This window comes from Macaca thibetana, chromosome 5 (assembly GCF_024542745.1).
Source record: "Macaca thibetana thibetana isolate TM-01 chromosome 5, ASM2454274v1, whole genome shotgun sequence".
Taxonomy (NCBI): Eukaryota; Metazoa; Chordata; class Mammalia; order Primates; family Cercopithecidae; genus Macaca; species Macaca thibetana.
Genome location: NC_065582.1, coordinates 147,129,636 through 147,145,802, shown reverse-complemented (window position 1 = coordinate 147,145,802; position 16,167 = coordinate 147,129,636). Strand labels below are relative to the sequence as shown.

Here is a 16,167-nt window from a genome sequence, read left to right as displayed (position 1 = left end):
GGACAGTGTTTTCTAATGTGTCTCCCTTTGCCCGAGCTAAAGGTTTTCCTCGACGGAGTCTTTAGAATACCGTGGTAGATGTAGACGTGGTTACAGATTGATGTTTGTTGAGGCAGTCTACCCCTGTAGAGTGCTTTTGGTTACTCAGGCCCGGATGGAAATTGGAGATGGGGATTACAAAAATACATCAAATGTGGCAGTTATTGGTTTCCTTTACCCTAACATGTTTGCACCGGAAACGACAAAAATTAAGTTCAACAGGAATATTAGTAAAGGAAATATATAGTCGGGCTTGGTGGCTCATGCCTGTAATACCAGCACTTCGGGAGGCCGAGGTGGGCGGATCACTTGAGGTCAGGAGTCCGAGACCAGCCTGGCTAACATGGTGAAAACCCATCTCTACTAAAAACACAAAAATTAGCCAGGCGTGGTGGTGCCCGCTTGTTGTCCCAGCTACTCGGGGTGCTGAGGTGGAAGAATCGCTTAAACCCGGGAGGCGGAGGTTGCAGTGAGCCGAGATCGCGCGCGCCACTGCACTCCAGCCTGGGTGATAGTGAGACTGTCTCAAACTACATAATTAAAGATATGTGACCAAAGATGACTTGCTAGTCAGGAGATAGTAGGGAAATAGGAGGGAATGCTGTGGCTAGGCAGCCAGCCGGCCCAAGTCTTCGTTGGTTTGGTTGTAGAGCTGGAATAAGGGTGCTGTTTCTACCCAATTTTCTTTTTAGAGCAAGTTGGTGCTTCCTACTCTCCCATTCTAGCCTCTGAGTCTCCCCGCTAAATTTTGGGGACCCTGGAAATTAACCAATTTGGCAAAATGCAGAACTATATTGTTTTCTTAGGTCCTTCAGTTAGCAAACTTTAATTAAAATGGGACAAGTGACGAAGTAAAAGTGAGTCCCAAACAAAGATTTCACAAATGTGCCTCTTTGCCAGTCTTGACAGAGAGGTGAAAGCTGCAAGCTTTCTTAACTCAGATTTGATGACTTTTTCACCTACCCAGACTTCCACCTCAGCTGTTTGGTTAATTACCCCTCAACAAGCTGAATCACCTTCCCCAAATTAGTATAATTTACAAGAGATTTTTACTTAAAGTGGATCTTGAACACAGGTAAAGGTTTCTAGAAAATTAGAGGTTTCTGGTAAAACTTGAAGTGTTTCCCAGTTAACTAACTACAAAGTAGGTATAAAGAATAAAGATTTGGGTCCTTAATCTGCAATCTTGAACTCTGCTTACTCAAATTCAGAGTTTGAGATGGAATCTGGTGCCCTAATGAGCTGACACTGTACCAAAGGGTCTTTAATTTGTGGAACTCCAAACAAAATCTGTTATGCTGGAGTGCACCCATGTCCACGTATGTGTTTGAGAACACAGCTGTGTTTAAGAGAACAGTATGGTACAAAGTAGAATTGTACTGGTTGTTGCAACATTCTCAGTACTTGCTTTTTTTTTTTTTTTTTTTTTTTTTTTTTTTTTTTTTTTTTTTTTGAGATGGCATCTTGCTCTGTTGCCCAGGCTGGAATGCAGTGGTGTGATCATAGCTCACAACAGTCTCGAACTCCTGGGCTCAGAGTGATCCTCCCATCTTAGCCTCCTGAGTAGCTAAGACTACAGACACATGCCACCACACTGAGCTATTTTTTTTTTAATTTGTTATAGAGATAGGGTCTTGCTGTATTGTTTAGGCTGGTCTTGAACTCCTGGTCTCAAGTGATCCTCCTGTTTCAGCCTCCCAAAGTGTTGGGATTACAGGCATGGGTCACTGTGCACACCCAGTACTAGCTTTATAAAGTAAATTGCAGGAAAACCAAGATGTTAGGATTAGCCTGGCAGGGTGCTGTATGCCTGTAGTCCCAACTACTCAGGAGGCAGAGACATGAGAACTGCTTGAACCCTAGAGTTAGAGGCTTTGATTAGCCACTGCACTCCACCCTGGGCAACATAGCAATACCTTGTCTCAGGAAAAAAAAAAAAAAAAAAAGATTTTGGGATCCTTGGTAGTCAGCCTCTAAGATGACCCCTAATGATTGTCACTTCTGGTGGTCTGCATCAGCCCTTTGAATCAGGACTGCTGTGTTTTACCAATAGAATACAGCTGAATGTGTGTGACTTCTGAGGCTGGGTCACAAAGGCACTGATTGCAGTTTTCCCTCTCATTCTCTTTGATTGCTTGCTCTGGGGGAAGGCAGTCTCCACACCACTTTGCTCGAATAGCTCTATTAACAGGCCTATGTGGAGAGGAGAAAAAGCCTCCACTAACAGCCAGCACCAACTTGCCAGCCATGTGAGTGAACTAACTTGATTGATCCTTCAGCCCTAATCAAGCATTCAGATGACTGCATCCCTGCCCAACATTTGATTGCAAGTTCATGAGAGCTAGAAGAGGCTGGCTTTTACCCACAGACACTGATATGGGATATCATGTGCTTTTTTTGTTCTGATCTTTAAGTGCAGTTTTTCCTTTTTTTTTTTTTTTCTGAGTCTCTGTTGCCCAGGCTGGAGTGCAGCAGTGCAATCTCGGCTCACTGCAACCTCCACCTCCTGGGTTCAAGCGATTTCCTGCCTCAGCCTCCCTAGTAGCTGGGATTACAGGTGCACGCCACCACGCCTGGCTAATTTTTGTATTTTTAGTAGAGAGGGTTTCACCATGTTGGTCAGGCTGGTCTCAAACTCTTGATCTCAGGCGATCTGCCCACCTTGGCCTCCCAGAGTTATGGGATTACAGGCGTGAGCCACTGTGCCCGGCCCATAAGTGCAGTTTTTCAAAACTAAACGATGGAAGAACTAAAAAGTGTGTAATTCTATATGTAAAGAACAACATAGAATTCCTACCATACAACCAAGAGCGTAGTAAACATTGGATAAATATTTGTTGAATGGACACAGAATTAAAAAAGAAACATCAATTGGAAAATTTGGAATAAATACTGATAGATAAAGGAGAAATACCATAATATATAAAGGATTCATACAAATCAATGGGGAAAATTAATGCCTGCCACACATGTATAGGTTTATAGTATGAATGGATTTATATACTTTATAGTATGAACAGATGGTTCACACACACAAAGCAAATACAAATGTTTGAAAATCTTCTAGTAATCAAAGGTAATTACAGTCTAGTAATCAAAAATTCCAAATTAAAATGATTTTCTTTTTTGGCTACTACATTAAGGAAACATATTTATTTACTTATTTTAGAGATGGGGTCTTGCTCTGTCACCCAGGCTGAAGTGCAGTGGCTATTCACAGATGTGACCATAGCACATTGCAGCCTTGAACTCCTGGGCTTAAGCAATCCTCCTACCTCAGCCTCCTGAGTAGCTGGGACTACAGGAATGCGCCACCCAGCTTTTTTTCTCTTTTAATAGACAGGATTGTCACTATGTTCACAGGCCAGGCTGTTCTCCAACTCCTGGCCTCAAGGGAAATGCAAACTACTGCACCCAGCCTGGGTAACATGGCAAAACCTTGTCTCTACAAAAATAAATAAATAAATAAATAGATAAATAAATAAATAATAATTAACCAGACCTGGTGGCGAAACTTTGTCTCTTAAAAAAAAAAAAAAATTAACCAGACGTGGTGGTGGTGCCTGTAGTCCCAGCTACTCAGGAGGCTGAGATGGGAGGGAATGGCTTAAGCCCAGGCAGTAGAGGTTGCAGTGACTCAAGATCACGCCACTGTATTCCAGCCTGGGCAATAGAGCCAGACCTTATCTTGAAAAAAATTTTCTTTTTTTCGTATTTGAAAATAGAGATAGGGTCTCACTATGTTGCCTAGACTGGTCTCGAACTCCTGGGCTCAAGTGATCCTCCCGCCTTGGCCTCTCAAAGTACTGGGATTATAGGCATGAACCATCACACCCAGCCTATTTTATTCTTTTTGATGATATTATAAATGGAATTGCTTGCTTTTTGTTTTTGAGACAGTCTTGCTCTGTCACCCAGGCTGGAGTGCTATGACATAATCTCAGCTCACTGCAACCTCTACCTCCCAGGTTCAATCAATTCTCATGCCCCAGCCTCCTGAGTACCTGCGACTACAGGTGCGTGCCACCACCCTGGCTAATTTTTGTATTTTTAGTGGAGACAGGGTTTCACTATTGGCTTGAACTCCTGGGTCTTGAATACCAGGGTCTTGAACTCCTGGCCTCAAGTGATCTGCCCACGTCGACCTCCCAAAGTGCTGGGATTACAGGCATTGAGCCACATCACCTGGTCACTTTCTTAATTTCCTTTTTAGAGTGTTCATTGTTAGTATGTAGAAATGCAGGTGATTTTTGAGTGTTGCTTTTGTAGCCTGCAACTTGGCTGAATTTATTAGTTCTAAATTTTTTTTTGGTGGATCTTTAGAGTTTTTTACATATAAGATCATGTGATCTGCAGAGATAACTTTACTTCTTCCCTTCCAATTTGAATGCTTTTTTCTTCTTCTTTTTCTCTTTATTTCCTTCTTTCTCTTTCTCTCTCTCTGTCCCTCTCCCTCCCTTCCTGCCTCTCCCTCACTCCCTCCCTGCCTCCCTTCTTTCTTTCTTTTTCTTTTCTTCTTTCCCTCTTTCCTGACTAATTTATCTGGCTAGGAACTCCATGGATATGTCAAACAGAAATAGTAATTACTCCGTGTTGATTAGTAGTAGGATCACACCAATGAATGGCCACTGCACTCCAACCTGGGCAACATAGCAACACCCTGTCTCTTAAAAAAAAAAAAATCATTAAATAATTTGAAATTACAAATACCCTACAGCACATGGAGAAACGTTATGGACATACTGTTAAGGGGGAAAATGATACAACTTGCACACTATGATTACATCTGGGTAAAAAATATTTTGCAGGCTGGGCACGGTGGCTCACGCCTGTAATCCCAGCACCTTGGGAGGCCAAAGTAGGTGGATCACCTGAGGTCAGGAGTTCGAGACCAGCCTTACCAACATGGAGAAACCCTGTCTCTACTAAAAATACAAAATTAGCCAGGCGTGGTGGCACATTCCTGTAATCCCAGCTACTCAGTAGGCTGAGGCAAGAGAATCACTTGAACCGGGAGGCAGAGGTTGTGGTGAGTCAAGATTGTGCCACTGCACTCCAGCCTGGGCAACAGACTGAGACTCTGTCTCAAAAAAATATACATACATACACACACACACACACACACACATATATATTATATATACACATATATATCATCTATAATATCTATTATGTATATATAATATATAGTATATATAACATATAGTATACATATAATATATATAGTATATATTATATATAGTATATGTATATTGCAGATGGATAAATGCTAAAGAAGGCAAGTGAAAAATAGGCAATGAGATACATCTTCATTTTATCATGTTTGAATTTTTTTGTTTTGGTTTGGTTTTTTTTTTTTTTTTTTTTTTTTTTTTTTTGAGACAGAGCCTCACTCTATCACCAGGCTGGAGTGCAGTGGCACCATCTCGGCTCACCGCAACCTCCACCTTCCAGGTTCAAGCAATTCTCCTGCCTCAGCCTCCCGCGTAGTTGGGATTACAGGCGTGCGCCACCATGCCCAGCTAATTTTTTGTATTTTTAGTAGAGACAGGGTTTCACCATGTTGTCCAGGATGGTCTGATCTCCTGACCTTGTAATCCACCCACCTCAGTCTCCCAAAATGCTGGGATTACAGGTGTGAGCCACTGTGCCCGGCCAGATTTTTTTTTTAACTTTTAGTTTGGGAGTCCATGTGAAGGTTTGTTACATAGGTAAACACAGGGGTTTATTGTACATATTATTTAATCACCCAGGTTTTTTGTCTGTTGGTTTGGTTTGGTTTTTTTTCATATGGAGTCTCACTCTGTCACCCAGGCTGGAGTGCAGTGGAGCAATCTCAGCTCAGTGCAACCTATGCCTCCCAGGTTCAAGAGATTCTCCTACTTCAGCCCCTCAGCCACCCAAGTGGCTGGGATTACAGGTGCACGCCACCATGCCCGGCTAATTTTTTTTGTATTTTTAGTAGAGACAGGGTTTCCCCAGGCTGGTCTCGAACTCCTGACCTCAGGCGATCCACCTGCCTCAGCCTCCCAAAGTGCTGGGATTACAAGCGTGAGCCACAGCACCCGGCTCATCACCCAGCTATTAAGTCCAGTACCTAATAGTTATCTTTTCTGCTCCTCTCCCTCCTCCCACCTGCCCCTTGGAATTTTAAAAATATTTCAGTTGCTGAACTGTAGTTGGGACTTAGCATTAAGAATTACTGAGTTTTGGCCGGGCACGGTGGCTCAAGCCTGTAATCCCAGCACTTTGGGAGGCCGAGACGGGTGGATCACGAGGTCAGGAGATCGAGACCATCCTGGCTAACATGGTGAAACCCCGTCTCTACTAAAAAATACAAAAAAACTAGCCGGGCGAGGTGGTGGGCGCCTGTAGTCCCAGCTACTCGGGAGGCTGAGGCAGGAGAACGGCTTAAACCCTGGAGGCGGAGCTTGCAGTGAGCTGAGATCCGGCCACTGCCCTCCAGCCTGGGCGACAGAGCGAGACTCCGTCTCAAAAAAAAAAAGGAATTACTGTGTTTTGGCCGGGCGTGGTGGCTCAAGCCTGTAATCCCAGCACTTTGGGAGGCCGAGACGGGCAGATCACGAGGTCAGGAGATCGAGACCATCCTGGCTAACATGGTGAAACCCCGTCTCTACTAAAAAATACAAAAAACTAGCCAGGCGAGGTGGCGGGCGCCTGTAGTCCCAGCTGCTCGGGAGGCTGAGGCAGGAGAATGGCGTGAACCCGGGAGGCGGAGCTTGCAGTGAGCTGAGATCGTGCCACTGCACTCCAGCCTGGGTGACACAGCGAGACTCCGTCTCAAAAAAAAAAAAAAAAAATTACTGTGTTTTTAATAGTAATATTCTAAGGTATTGGTTATCATTCTTAAAATTAATCCCCTCTGTTCCAAAGAGTATATGAGACTGATGTTTCATCTCAGACCTAAAGGATTTTTCTTGTTGTTGTTTAGAGATGGGGTCCTGTTATGTGGTTCGGGCTGGACTCAAACTCCTGACCTCAGGTTATCCACCCACCTTGGCCTCCCAAAGTGCTGGGATTACAGGCATGAGCCACTGCACCCGGCCACAAGACTTTATATATTCATTGTTTGCTGTATAATAATAGACGTTATTGTTTACCAACTTTTTAGAAAGTAATAAAATTAAGCTAAACCAGTAATAAGAATAATTCTTCAAGCTTTTTTATAATAGAAGTTGAAGGGCCAGGCGCGGTGGCTCACGCCTGTAATCCCTGCACTTTGGGAGGCCGAGGTGGGTGGATCACTTAGGAGTTCGAGACCAGCCTGGCCAACATGGTGAAACCTCGTCTCTTCTAAAAATACAAAACTTAGAAGGGCATGGTGGCATGTCCCTGTAGTCCCAGCTATTCAGGAAGCTGAGGCAGAAGAATTGCTTGAATCTGGGATGCGGAGGTTTCAGTGAGCCGAGACAGCACCACTACACTCCAGCTGGGGCAACAGAGCGAGACTCCATCTCAAAAAAACGAAAGTGAAGGAGACAGGACCTAATGAGGGAAAACAGGGAAGACACCAGTGGTTTTATGGGGAAATTTTTTTTTTTTTTTTGAGACGGAGTCTCACTCTGTCGCCCGGGCTGGAGTGCAGTGGCACAATCTCAGCTCACTGCAAGCTCCATCTTCCGGGTTTACGCCATTCTCCTGCCTCAGCCTCCTGTGTAGCTGGGACTACAGGTGTCCGCCACCTCGCCCGGCTAGTTTTTTGTATTTTTTAGTAGAGACGGGGTTTCACCGTGTTAGCCAGGATGGTCTTGATCTCCTGACCTCGTGATCCGCCCGTCTCGGCCTCCCAAAGTGCTGGGATTACAGGCTTGAGCCACCGCGCCCGGCCAAAATATTTGAAAAAGAAAGACACTTAGGATGAGAAAAATAAAAGACAAACTATTTGTCCCCTGACTTTGGGGATCATGTTTAATATCTAAGTGTGGAGAAGTAGGTATGATAGCTTCAGTATAGTTCCCGTCTGCTCTTCAGCATTTCTTTCTTTTCACACTCACACATGCAATTTGGGATTATTGAGTTCTGGCATCCACTAAGGTACATCACTTTCCCCATTTCCCACCTGACACTCCACAAAGATATTCCTGTCTCTTTCTCTAAAGTTTAAAAGACATCACTTCTGCTGTTGGAATATTCTCTTATTCTCTTTTCTAATGCGATATTTAGGATTGTGAATCTTGAAGGTGCCCCAAGCATTGTAGAAGGACTTTAAGTGCTCCTCTCCTGTTCTAGCTGTTGTAGTATGTCTTCATCTGATTAAATCTATAAACCTTTTAGCTTCAGCCGCAATTCAAAATATCATACTAGCAAAGATTTTAAAGTTAAAAAGAGAAGGAAATAAGCCAGGGAGGAGCTGAGAAGTGCAGGAATTCCACTGGGCCCCTTCTATGGACTCTTCTATGGACTGCCTATCTGTCTTACTCTTAGTAGTGGAAACCAGCAGCTCTATGATTTGGAAACCAGCTATAAATTCTAAGATGCACACTGTTCTTTTTTCTTTTTCTTTTTTTTTTGAAGCTTACCCACAGCTGACACACTTTTAAAAAATCATGTAACCAAGATAAAGGTAGGTATGCAGATGGTACAAAGTCCTGTAGTAGATTCCAAATGCAATTGTTAAAAAGAATCTAAGGCCAGGCGCGGTGGCTCACACCTGCAATCCCAGCACTTTGGGAGGCCCAGGTGGGCGGATCATGAGCTCAAGAGTTCGAGACCAGCCTGGCCAACATAGTGAAGCCCTGTCTCTACTAAAAATAAAAAAATTAGCCAGGCATGGTGGCACACACCTGTAGTCCCAACTACTCGGGAGGCTGAGGCGGAAGAATCACTTGAACCCAGGAGGCGGAGGTTGTGGTAAGCAGAGATCACACCATTGCACTGCAGCCTGGGTGACAAAGTGAGACTCTGTCTCAAAAAAAAAAAAAAAAAGAAAAGAAAAGAATCTAAATGCCAAATTAATGGAATATTGAAATAGATGAAGAGATGTTCCTTTTCTCAATGGGTTATAATCTAGGATTAACTCTGAATAGAGGTACTTTGGTTCTCAAAAGAAGCTATGCATCTTAAAGAGGTTAATTGGAAAGTAATGCCCTAGAAGGTTTCAATGTACCCTCTGGATAGGATCATGGGTCAGCAACAGACCAGGCATTCAGTTAAGTGACACAGTATGAAAATGCTCTGCAAACAGTAATGAACTAGAAAGAACACAACCAATTCTGAGACATTTGTAAAATTTGTCTGATACACATATTTGCAAGTCTCTACCACAAAACATGTACTTATGCTTCTAATTAAATGAAATAGTGTGAATAAATTCAGCTCATATAATTTTCTATGTCAGAGATTATTTAACTTTATTTTTATATTTTTTATTTGTTTGTTTATTTATTTATTTTGGACAGAGTCTCGCTGTCGCCCAGACTGGAGTGCAATGGGGAGATCTTGGCTCATTACAACCTCCACCTCCCGGGTTCAAGTGGTTCTCCTGCCTCAGCCTCCCGAGTAGCTGGGAGTACAGGTGCGCACCACCACATCCAGCTAATTTTTGTATTTTCAGTGGAAATGGGGTTTCACCATGTTGGCCAGGCTGGTCTCGAACTCCTGACCTCAGATGATCTGCCTGCCTTGGCCTCCCAAAGTGCTGGGATTACAGGCATGAGCCACCGTGCTTGGCTTCACTTTAAATAGCATCCTGGGCCAGGCACAGTGGCTCATACCTGTAACTCCAGCACTTTGGGAGGCAGAGGCAGGCAGATCACCTGAGCTCAGGAGTTTGAGACCAGCCTGGCCAAAATCATGAAACCCCATCTCTACAAAAAATACAAAAATTAGCCAAGTGTGGTGGTGTGCACTTGTACTCCTAGCTACATGGGAGGCTGAGGTGGAGGTTGCAATGAGCCAAGATCGTGCCACTGCACTCCAGCCTTGGCAACAGAGTCTCCAAAATAAAAAGATTAAATGGGTTGGCTAGCTACTTTCATAATTTCTAATTCATTTTAAAAACCCAAATAAGTCCAGGCAAGATGGCTCACACCTGTAATCCCAACACTTTGGAAGGCCAAGGCAGGAGGATCATTTGAGGCCAAGAGTGTGAGACCAGCTTAAGCAACATAGCAAGACCCCATCTCCACAAAACTTTATTTAAAATTTAGCTGAGCATGGTGGTGTGTGCCTGTAGTCCTAGTTACTCAGGAGACTGAGGCTGGAGAATTGTTTAAGCCCAGGAGTTTGAGGCTGCAGTGAGCTGTAATCGTACCACTGTACACCAGCCTGAGTGACAGACTAAGACCTTGTCTAAAAAATATGTCACAAAAGAAAACCAAATAGATCAGAGGAGTTAAAGTTAATTGTGATTATCATAAGATTTTATGCATCTCAAGGCTAAGATGATCATACTTGTTAGATAACATAATCTAGCCGGGCGCAGTGGCTCACGCCTGTAATCCCAGCACTTTGGGAGGCCAAGGTGGCTGGATCATGAGGTCAAGAGATGGAGACCATCCTGGTCAACATGGTGAAACTCCGTCTCTACTAAAAATACAAAAATTAGCTAGGTCTGGTGGCGGGCACCTATAGTCCAAGCTACTCAGGAGGCTGAAGCAAGAGAATCGCTTGAACCCAGGAGACAGAGGTTGCAGTGAGCAGAGATTGTGCCACTGCGCTCCAGCCTGGTAACAGAGAGAGACTCCATCTCAAAAAAAAAAAAAAAAAAGAAAGAAAAGAAAAGAAAGGTAACATAATCTTTAAATTTTTGCATTTTTAGTCAGATCCCTAATTTCCTTATTTTATTTTTATATATTGGAGACAGAGTCTCACTATGTTGCCCAGACTGGTCTCGAATTTGTAGGCTTAAGCAATCCTCCTCCTCAGCCCCACAAAGTGCTGGGATTACAGGCATAAACTACCTTGCCCAGATCCCTAATTTCTACCTCTTTTATTTAAACTAAATCTTTTTGCTCAGACTTTCTTTCCATTACACACTAATGGACCTGAACCTGAACAGTGACTTGTAGACCACCGAACAAACTTAGAAACAGTAATCAACTCAGTGGTGATAAGCACCGCAATCACCCTGATTATGGTCTCTGAAGATGATTTCCCACTGAACTCCTTGCAAGCTTAGGGAAGGAAATGTGCAAGGTGGGCCCAAAACATTTTATTATACCGTGAAGCTATCAAAGCTATCAAGATCATGTTAAAAAGACATAAGGTCCAACTTGAAGGGACTCACATTGACCAAAGATTTGTCAATTTGAGAATTAAAAAGCATAATAACTTTTGGCCAGGCTTGGTGGCTCACGCCTGTAATCCAACACTTTGGGAGGCTGAGGCAGAAGAATTGCTTCAGCCCACAAGTTCAAGACTAGCCTGGGCAACATAGTAAGACTCCATCTCTACCAAAGAATACAAAAATTAGCCAGGTGTGGTGGTGCACTCCTGTAGTCGCTTGCACTTTCAGAGACTGAGGTGGAAATATTGCTTGAACCCAAGAGTTGAAGGCTGCAGTGAGCTTTTTTTTTTTTTTTTTTTTTTTTTGAGATGAAATTTTGCTCTTTGTTGCCCAGGCTGGAGTGCAATGGCGCGCTCTTGGCTCACTGCAACCTCTGCCTCCCGGGTTCAAGTGATTCTCCTGCCTCAGCCTCCCGAGTCCCGAGTAGCGGGGATTACAGGCACACGCCACCATGCCCGGCTAATTTTGTATTTTTAGTGGAGATGGGGTTTCCCCATGTTGGTCAGACTGGTCTCAAACTCCTGACCTCAGGTGATCCGCCTGCCTCGGCCTCCCAAAGTGCTGGGATTACAAGCGCGAGCCACCGTGCCCAGCCTGCAGTGAGTTATTATCACACCACAGCACTCCTGTTTGGGTGACAAAGTGAGGCCCTGTTTCAAAAAATAAAAATAAAAAAGACATGAGATTTTTCAGCATTGGTTTAAAAAAAAAACAAAAAGCAGACAAAATAATTTTTTTGGATTGCAACATATATATTAAACTCTGTGTGTTCCTAATATTAAAATATTTCAAAAACTTTTTTGGTTGCCTTTGTGAGGGACCAGGGAACAAACCCATTCTGAAATTTAAATAAGCATAAACAATCAAGTATTTGTCCTGACTTTCCTGTATTAACTACACCCCAGAATAAATAGTTGGTAAAGGAAAGTAATTCCAGCTTAAAAAATAAAGAAGAAATGACAGAGTTAGAATGTTGCCATTTTGCAACCCCTAATGAAATAATGGAGCCAGACAATGGCTATCAATGACTGCTAACACACTTACGTAAAAAGCTGATGGGGGGCTGGGCGCGGTGGCTCACGCCTATAATCCCAGCACTTTGGGAGGCCGAGGTGGGTGGATCACTTGAGGTCAGGAGTTTGAGACCAGCCTGGGTATCATGGTGAAACCCCATCGCTACAAAAATACAAAAATTGGCTGGGTGTGGTGACACATGCCTGTAGTCCCAGTTGCTCGGGAGGCGGATTCAGGAGAATCGCTTGAATCCTGGATGTGGAGGTTTTAGTAAGCCGAGATCACACCACTGTGCTCCAGACTGAATAATGGAGTAAGACTCTGGAGGGCTTTTTTTTTTTTTTTTTTTTTTGAGACTTCATCTTAAAAAAAAAAAAAAAAAAAGACATATCTTACACCAGACAGGGTGGCATGCACCTGTAGTCCAAGCTACTTGGGAGGGTGACATGGCAGGATGGCTTGAGCACAGGAGTTTGAGACTAACCTGGACAACATAGCAAGGTCCCCATCTCTAAAAATAAAAATAAAAATTTAAAAACAACATCTTACGTTTCTTATACATTTTGTGTACCTTATTATTTTCTTCATTTTTAGTTTGTTTTATTTGGGACAGTCTTGCTCTGTCACCCGGGCTGGAGTACAGTGGCGCAATCATAGCTCACTATAACCTTGAACTCCTGGGCTCACATGATCCTCCCCTCTCAACTTTCCAAGTTGCTAGGACTACAGGCATGTGCCACTATGTCCAGCTAACTAAAAAAAAGTTGTAAGGGTGAGATCTCGCTGTGTTTCTCAGACTGGTCTTGAACTCTTGGTCTCAAGTGATCCTCATACCTCAGCTTCCCAAAGTGCTGGGATTACTGGCATGAACCACTACATCCAGCCCTATTTCTAGTAGTTTTAATTACATATAATTTTTAAACACTCAGTAACCTTAGTGAAACTGCCTTTGCAAAGATGACAGAGAAGTCTAACATGGTTGACTCCATCTTATTGCTAGCCTTGCTGGCTATCTTTGCTCATTCCTGGGCAAAAGTCAAGCTAACTATGGGAGGAATTTAGTTTATAGTTTAACATGGATGTCCAGATCTCTATCACTCAGGATTACATAAAGCTGTGCCCTGAGGCAACATGGCTCTAACTGGGCCACAGGAACCCCTTGTCAGGTTGCTGGTTTGGCTGGCTGCTTGGCGGGAACCATGGAGGGGGAGCACCAGGAGTGTGGAGCCTGTCTGGTGGCACTACTGTTGCAGCAGTTTCGGTGGAACTCCAGGCTCCTCAGGTGCCAGCTGGTTCTTTGGCTCTGGGTGAAGAGTGTGTCTGCTTCTTTTGTGGGCACCCTGGGCATATCAAGAGGCACTGCTATGGATGTCAGCCATGGCTGCGATTGAATCCTGGAGAGGCTTGTCCACCTGGACCTTTACAGTGGCTGTGGAGCTGCTCTGGGAAAATTCTGTGGACATTTTTTGTACTTGGAGCTGGTCCTTTGGGAGAGCTGGAGGTTGCTGTCGCTGATGAGACTGTGCAGTTTTAGAGGTGGCTGACAACCACTGTTTATGGTGGATGGTCATCGCTGCAGGTGGCTGCTCCTTTCTTTGTGCATTTGTTTAAGAACAGCGCAGTCTGGGCCGGGCGCGGTGGCTCAAGCCTGTAATCCCAGCACCTTGGGAGGCCGAGACGGGCGGATCACGAGGTCAGGAGATTGAAACCATCCTGGCTAACACGGTGAAACCCCGTCTCTATTAAGAAAATACAAAAAACTAGCCGGGCGAGGTGGCGGGCGCCTGTAGTCCCAGCTACTCGGGAGGCTGAGGCAGGAGAATGGCGTGAACCCGGGAGGCGGAGCTTGCAGTGAGCTGAGATCCGGCCACTGCACTCCAGCCTGGGCGACAGAGCGAGACTCTGTCTCAAAAAAAAAAAAAAAAAAAAAGAACAGCGCAGTCTGAACGCTTAGATGTCTTTATGGCAGGTGTGCTGTGAAGGCACTGTGCAGCCCAGTGTCGTGGTGTTTCCCTCTTTTGGGGGGACTTGGGATTCGGTATAGGGATAAAGTCCTTGATTTTTAAAGGCCTGGATGTTCTGCCTTTCAACTGTTACTATTTTTCACATATTTGGATTGCTGGGCCCTAAAAGCTCCAAGTACTTAATTGGCCCTGTTCCTTAATGGGTTCTGTCTAGAGCTCAGTGGTCCAGTTGGAGAAATAGGCTGAATTAAAAGCTATTTATCTAAAGGAAGTTGGTCTCCTTGTAGAGTCCTGTGGTGAATTTCTGTGAGTTGTGTTGCCTTGGCGTCCTTTCTTAGTCGTCCACTAGCACACCCAGACTCCTTCTTGAAGACACCTGGATTCTTTCTCTCCCTCTGTGCTTTGAGATGTGGATTGTGCCTGGGCATGATGGCTCATGCCTGTAAATCCAGCATTTTGGGAGGCTGAGGTGGAAGATCTCTTGAGGCCAGGAATTCAAGACTAGACTGGGCAATAGAGTGAGACCTTGTCTTTACAAAATGATAATAAAAAGAAGAGATGTGGATTGCTGTTCTGATTTCTCTGGGGCTCAGTGAGGACTTGGGCTGTGTGGGACAAGTGAACTTTGACCTGTTCTATTTGCAGGGGCATAGTTTGAATCCAACTGACCTTTTGGACTAGTGAGTTTTGCCAGTCTCATGGCTAGAGTTTTGAAATCAAGGCTGTAGAGTCTTTTTTTTTTTTTTTTTTTTTTTTTTTGAGACGGAGTCTCACTCTGTCGCCCAGGCTGGACTGCAGTTGCCGGATCTCGGCTCACTGCAAGCTCCGCCTCCCGGGTTCACGCCATTCTCCTGCCTCAGCCTCCCGAGTAGCTGGGACTACAGGCGCCCGCCACCTCGCCCGGCTAGTTTTTTGTATTTTTTAGTAGAGACGGGGTTTCACCATGTTAGCCAGGATGGTCTTGATCTCCTAACCTCGTGATCCGCCCGTCTCGGCCTCCCAAAGTGCTGGGATTACAGGCTTGAGCCACTGCGCCCGGCCGGCTGTAGAGTCTTTGCTTGCATCTCTCTGTATCCTTTTTTCTTTCCCCTCATGCAGGACACAACTGTTTGTATCTTTATGTGTATATGTGTGTATGTCTGTTTGTATATTGTCTATGGTACCAAATGGGCTTATAAATAAAGAAGTGCTCATAAATTAGGCAAATAAGCCCAAATGCTTTTCAAGTGTGATTTTAGCAATCTTTGGTAAATGAACATAGTTTTGTTTTCTCTTTCTTTTTTATTTATTTTTTATAAATATGAACTCTCGCTATGTTACCCAGGCTAGTCTCAAACTCCTGGGCTCAAGAGATCCTCCCACTTCAGCCTCCCAAAGTCAGTAAATAAGGTTTTTAATTGTTGGTAGAATAAAATAAAAACATCTTCAAATTTTAATTCCGATATTTTTTGCCTGGGTCTATTGGTTAGGTAGGCTTATGCTGTCACTGCTAGATGTTTTAATGCCATAAAACTGTTGCTTCTATGATATTTTTGATACTTGCTTATGAAGACATGAAAATGTGGTTTTTGTTAAAGGGAAGGTAATTTTGTATGATTTAGAGGTGGTTTGTTTTTTGTTTTTGGGGTTTTGTTTGCGATGGAGTCTCACATTGTCACCCAGGCTGAAATGCAGTGGTGTGATCTCGGCTCACTGCAACCTCCGCCTCCCATGTTCAAGTGATTCTCCTGCCTCAGCCTCCCAAGTAACTGGGTTATAGATGCATGCCACCATGCCCAATTGATTTTTGTATTTTTAGTAGAGAGGGGTTTCACGATGTTGGTCAGGCTGGTCTCGAACTCCTGACCTCAAGTGATCTGCCCGCCTCAGCATCCCAAAGAGCTAGAATTACAGGTATGAGCC

The 16,167-nt window shown here is 44.1% G+C and overlaps 1 protein-coding gene across 1 annotated transcript in view; it reads right to left on the bottom strand.

The window, feature by feature from the left end:
- Window positions 1-16,167, bottom strand: part of SMIM14 (small integral membrane protein 14) — a 720,432-nt gene that overhangs the window by 86,105 nt on the left and 618,160 nt on the right. The gene's annotated exons all lie outside the window — the stretch shown is intronic.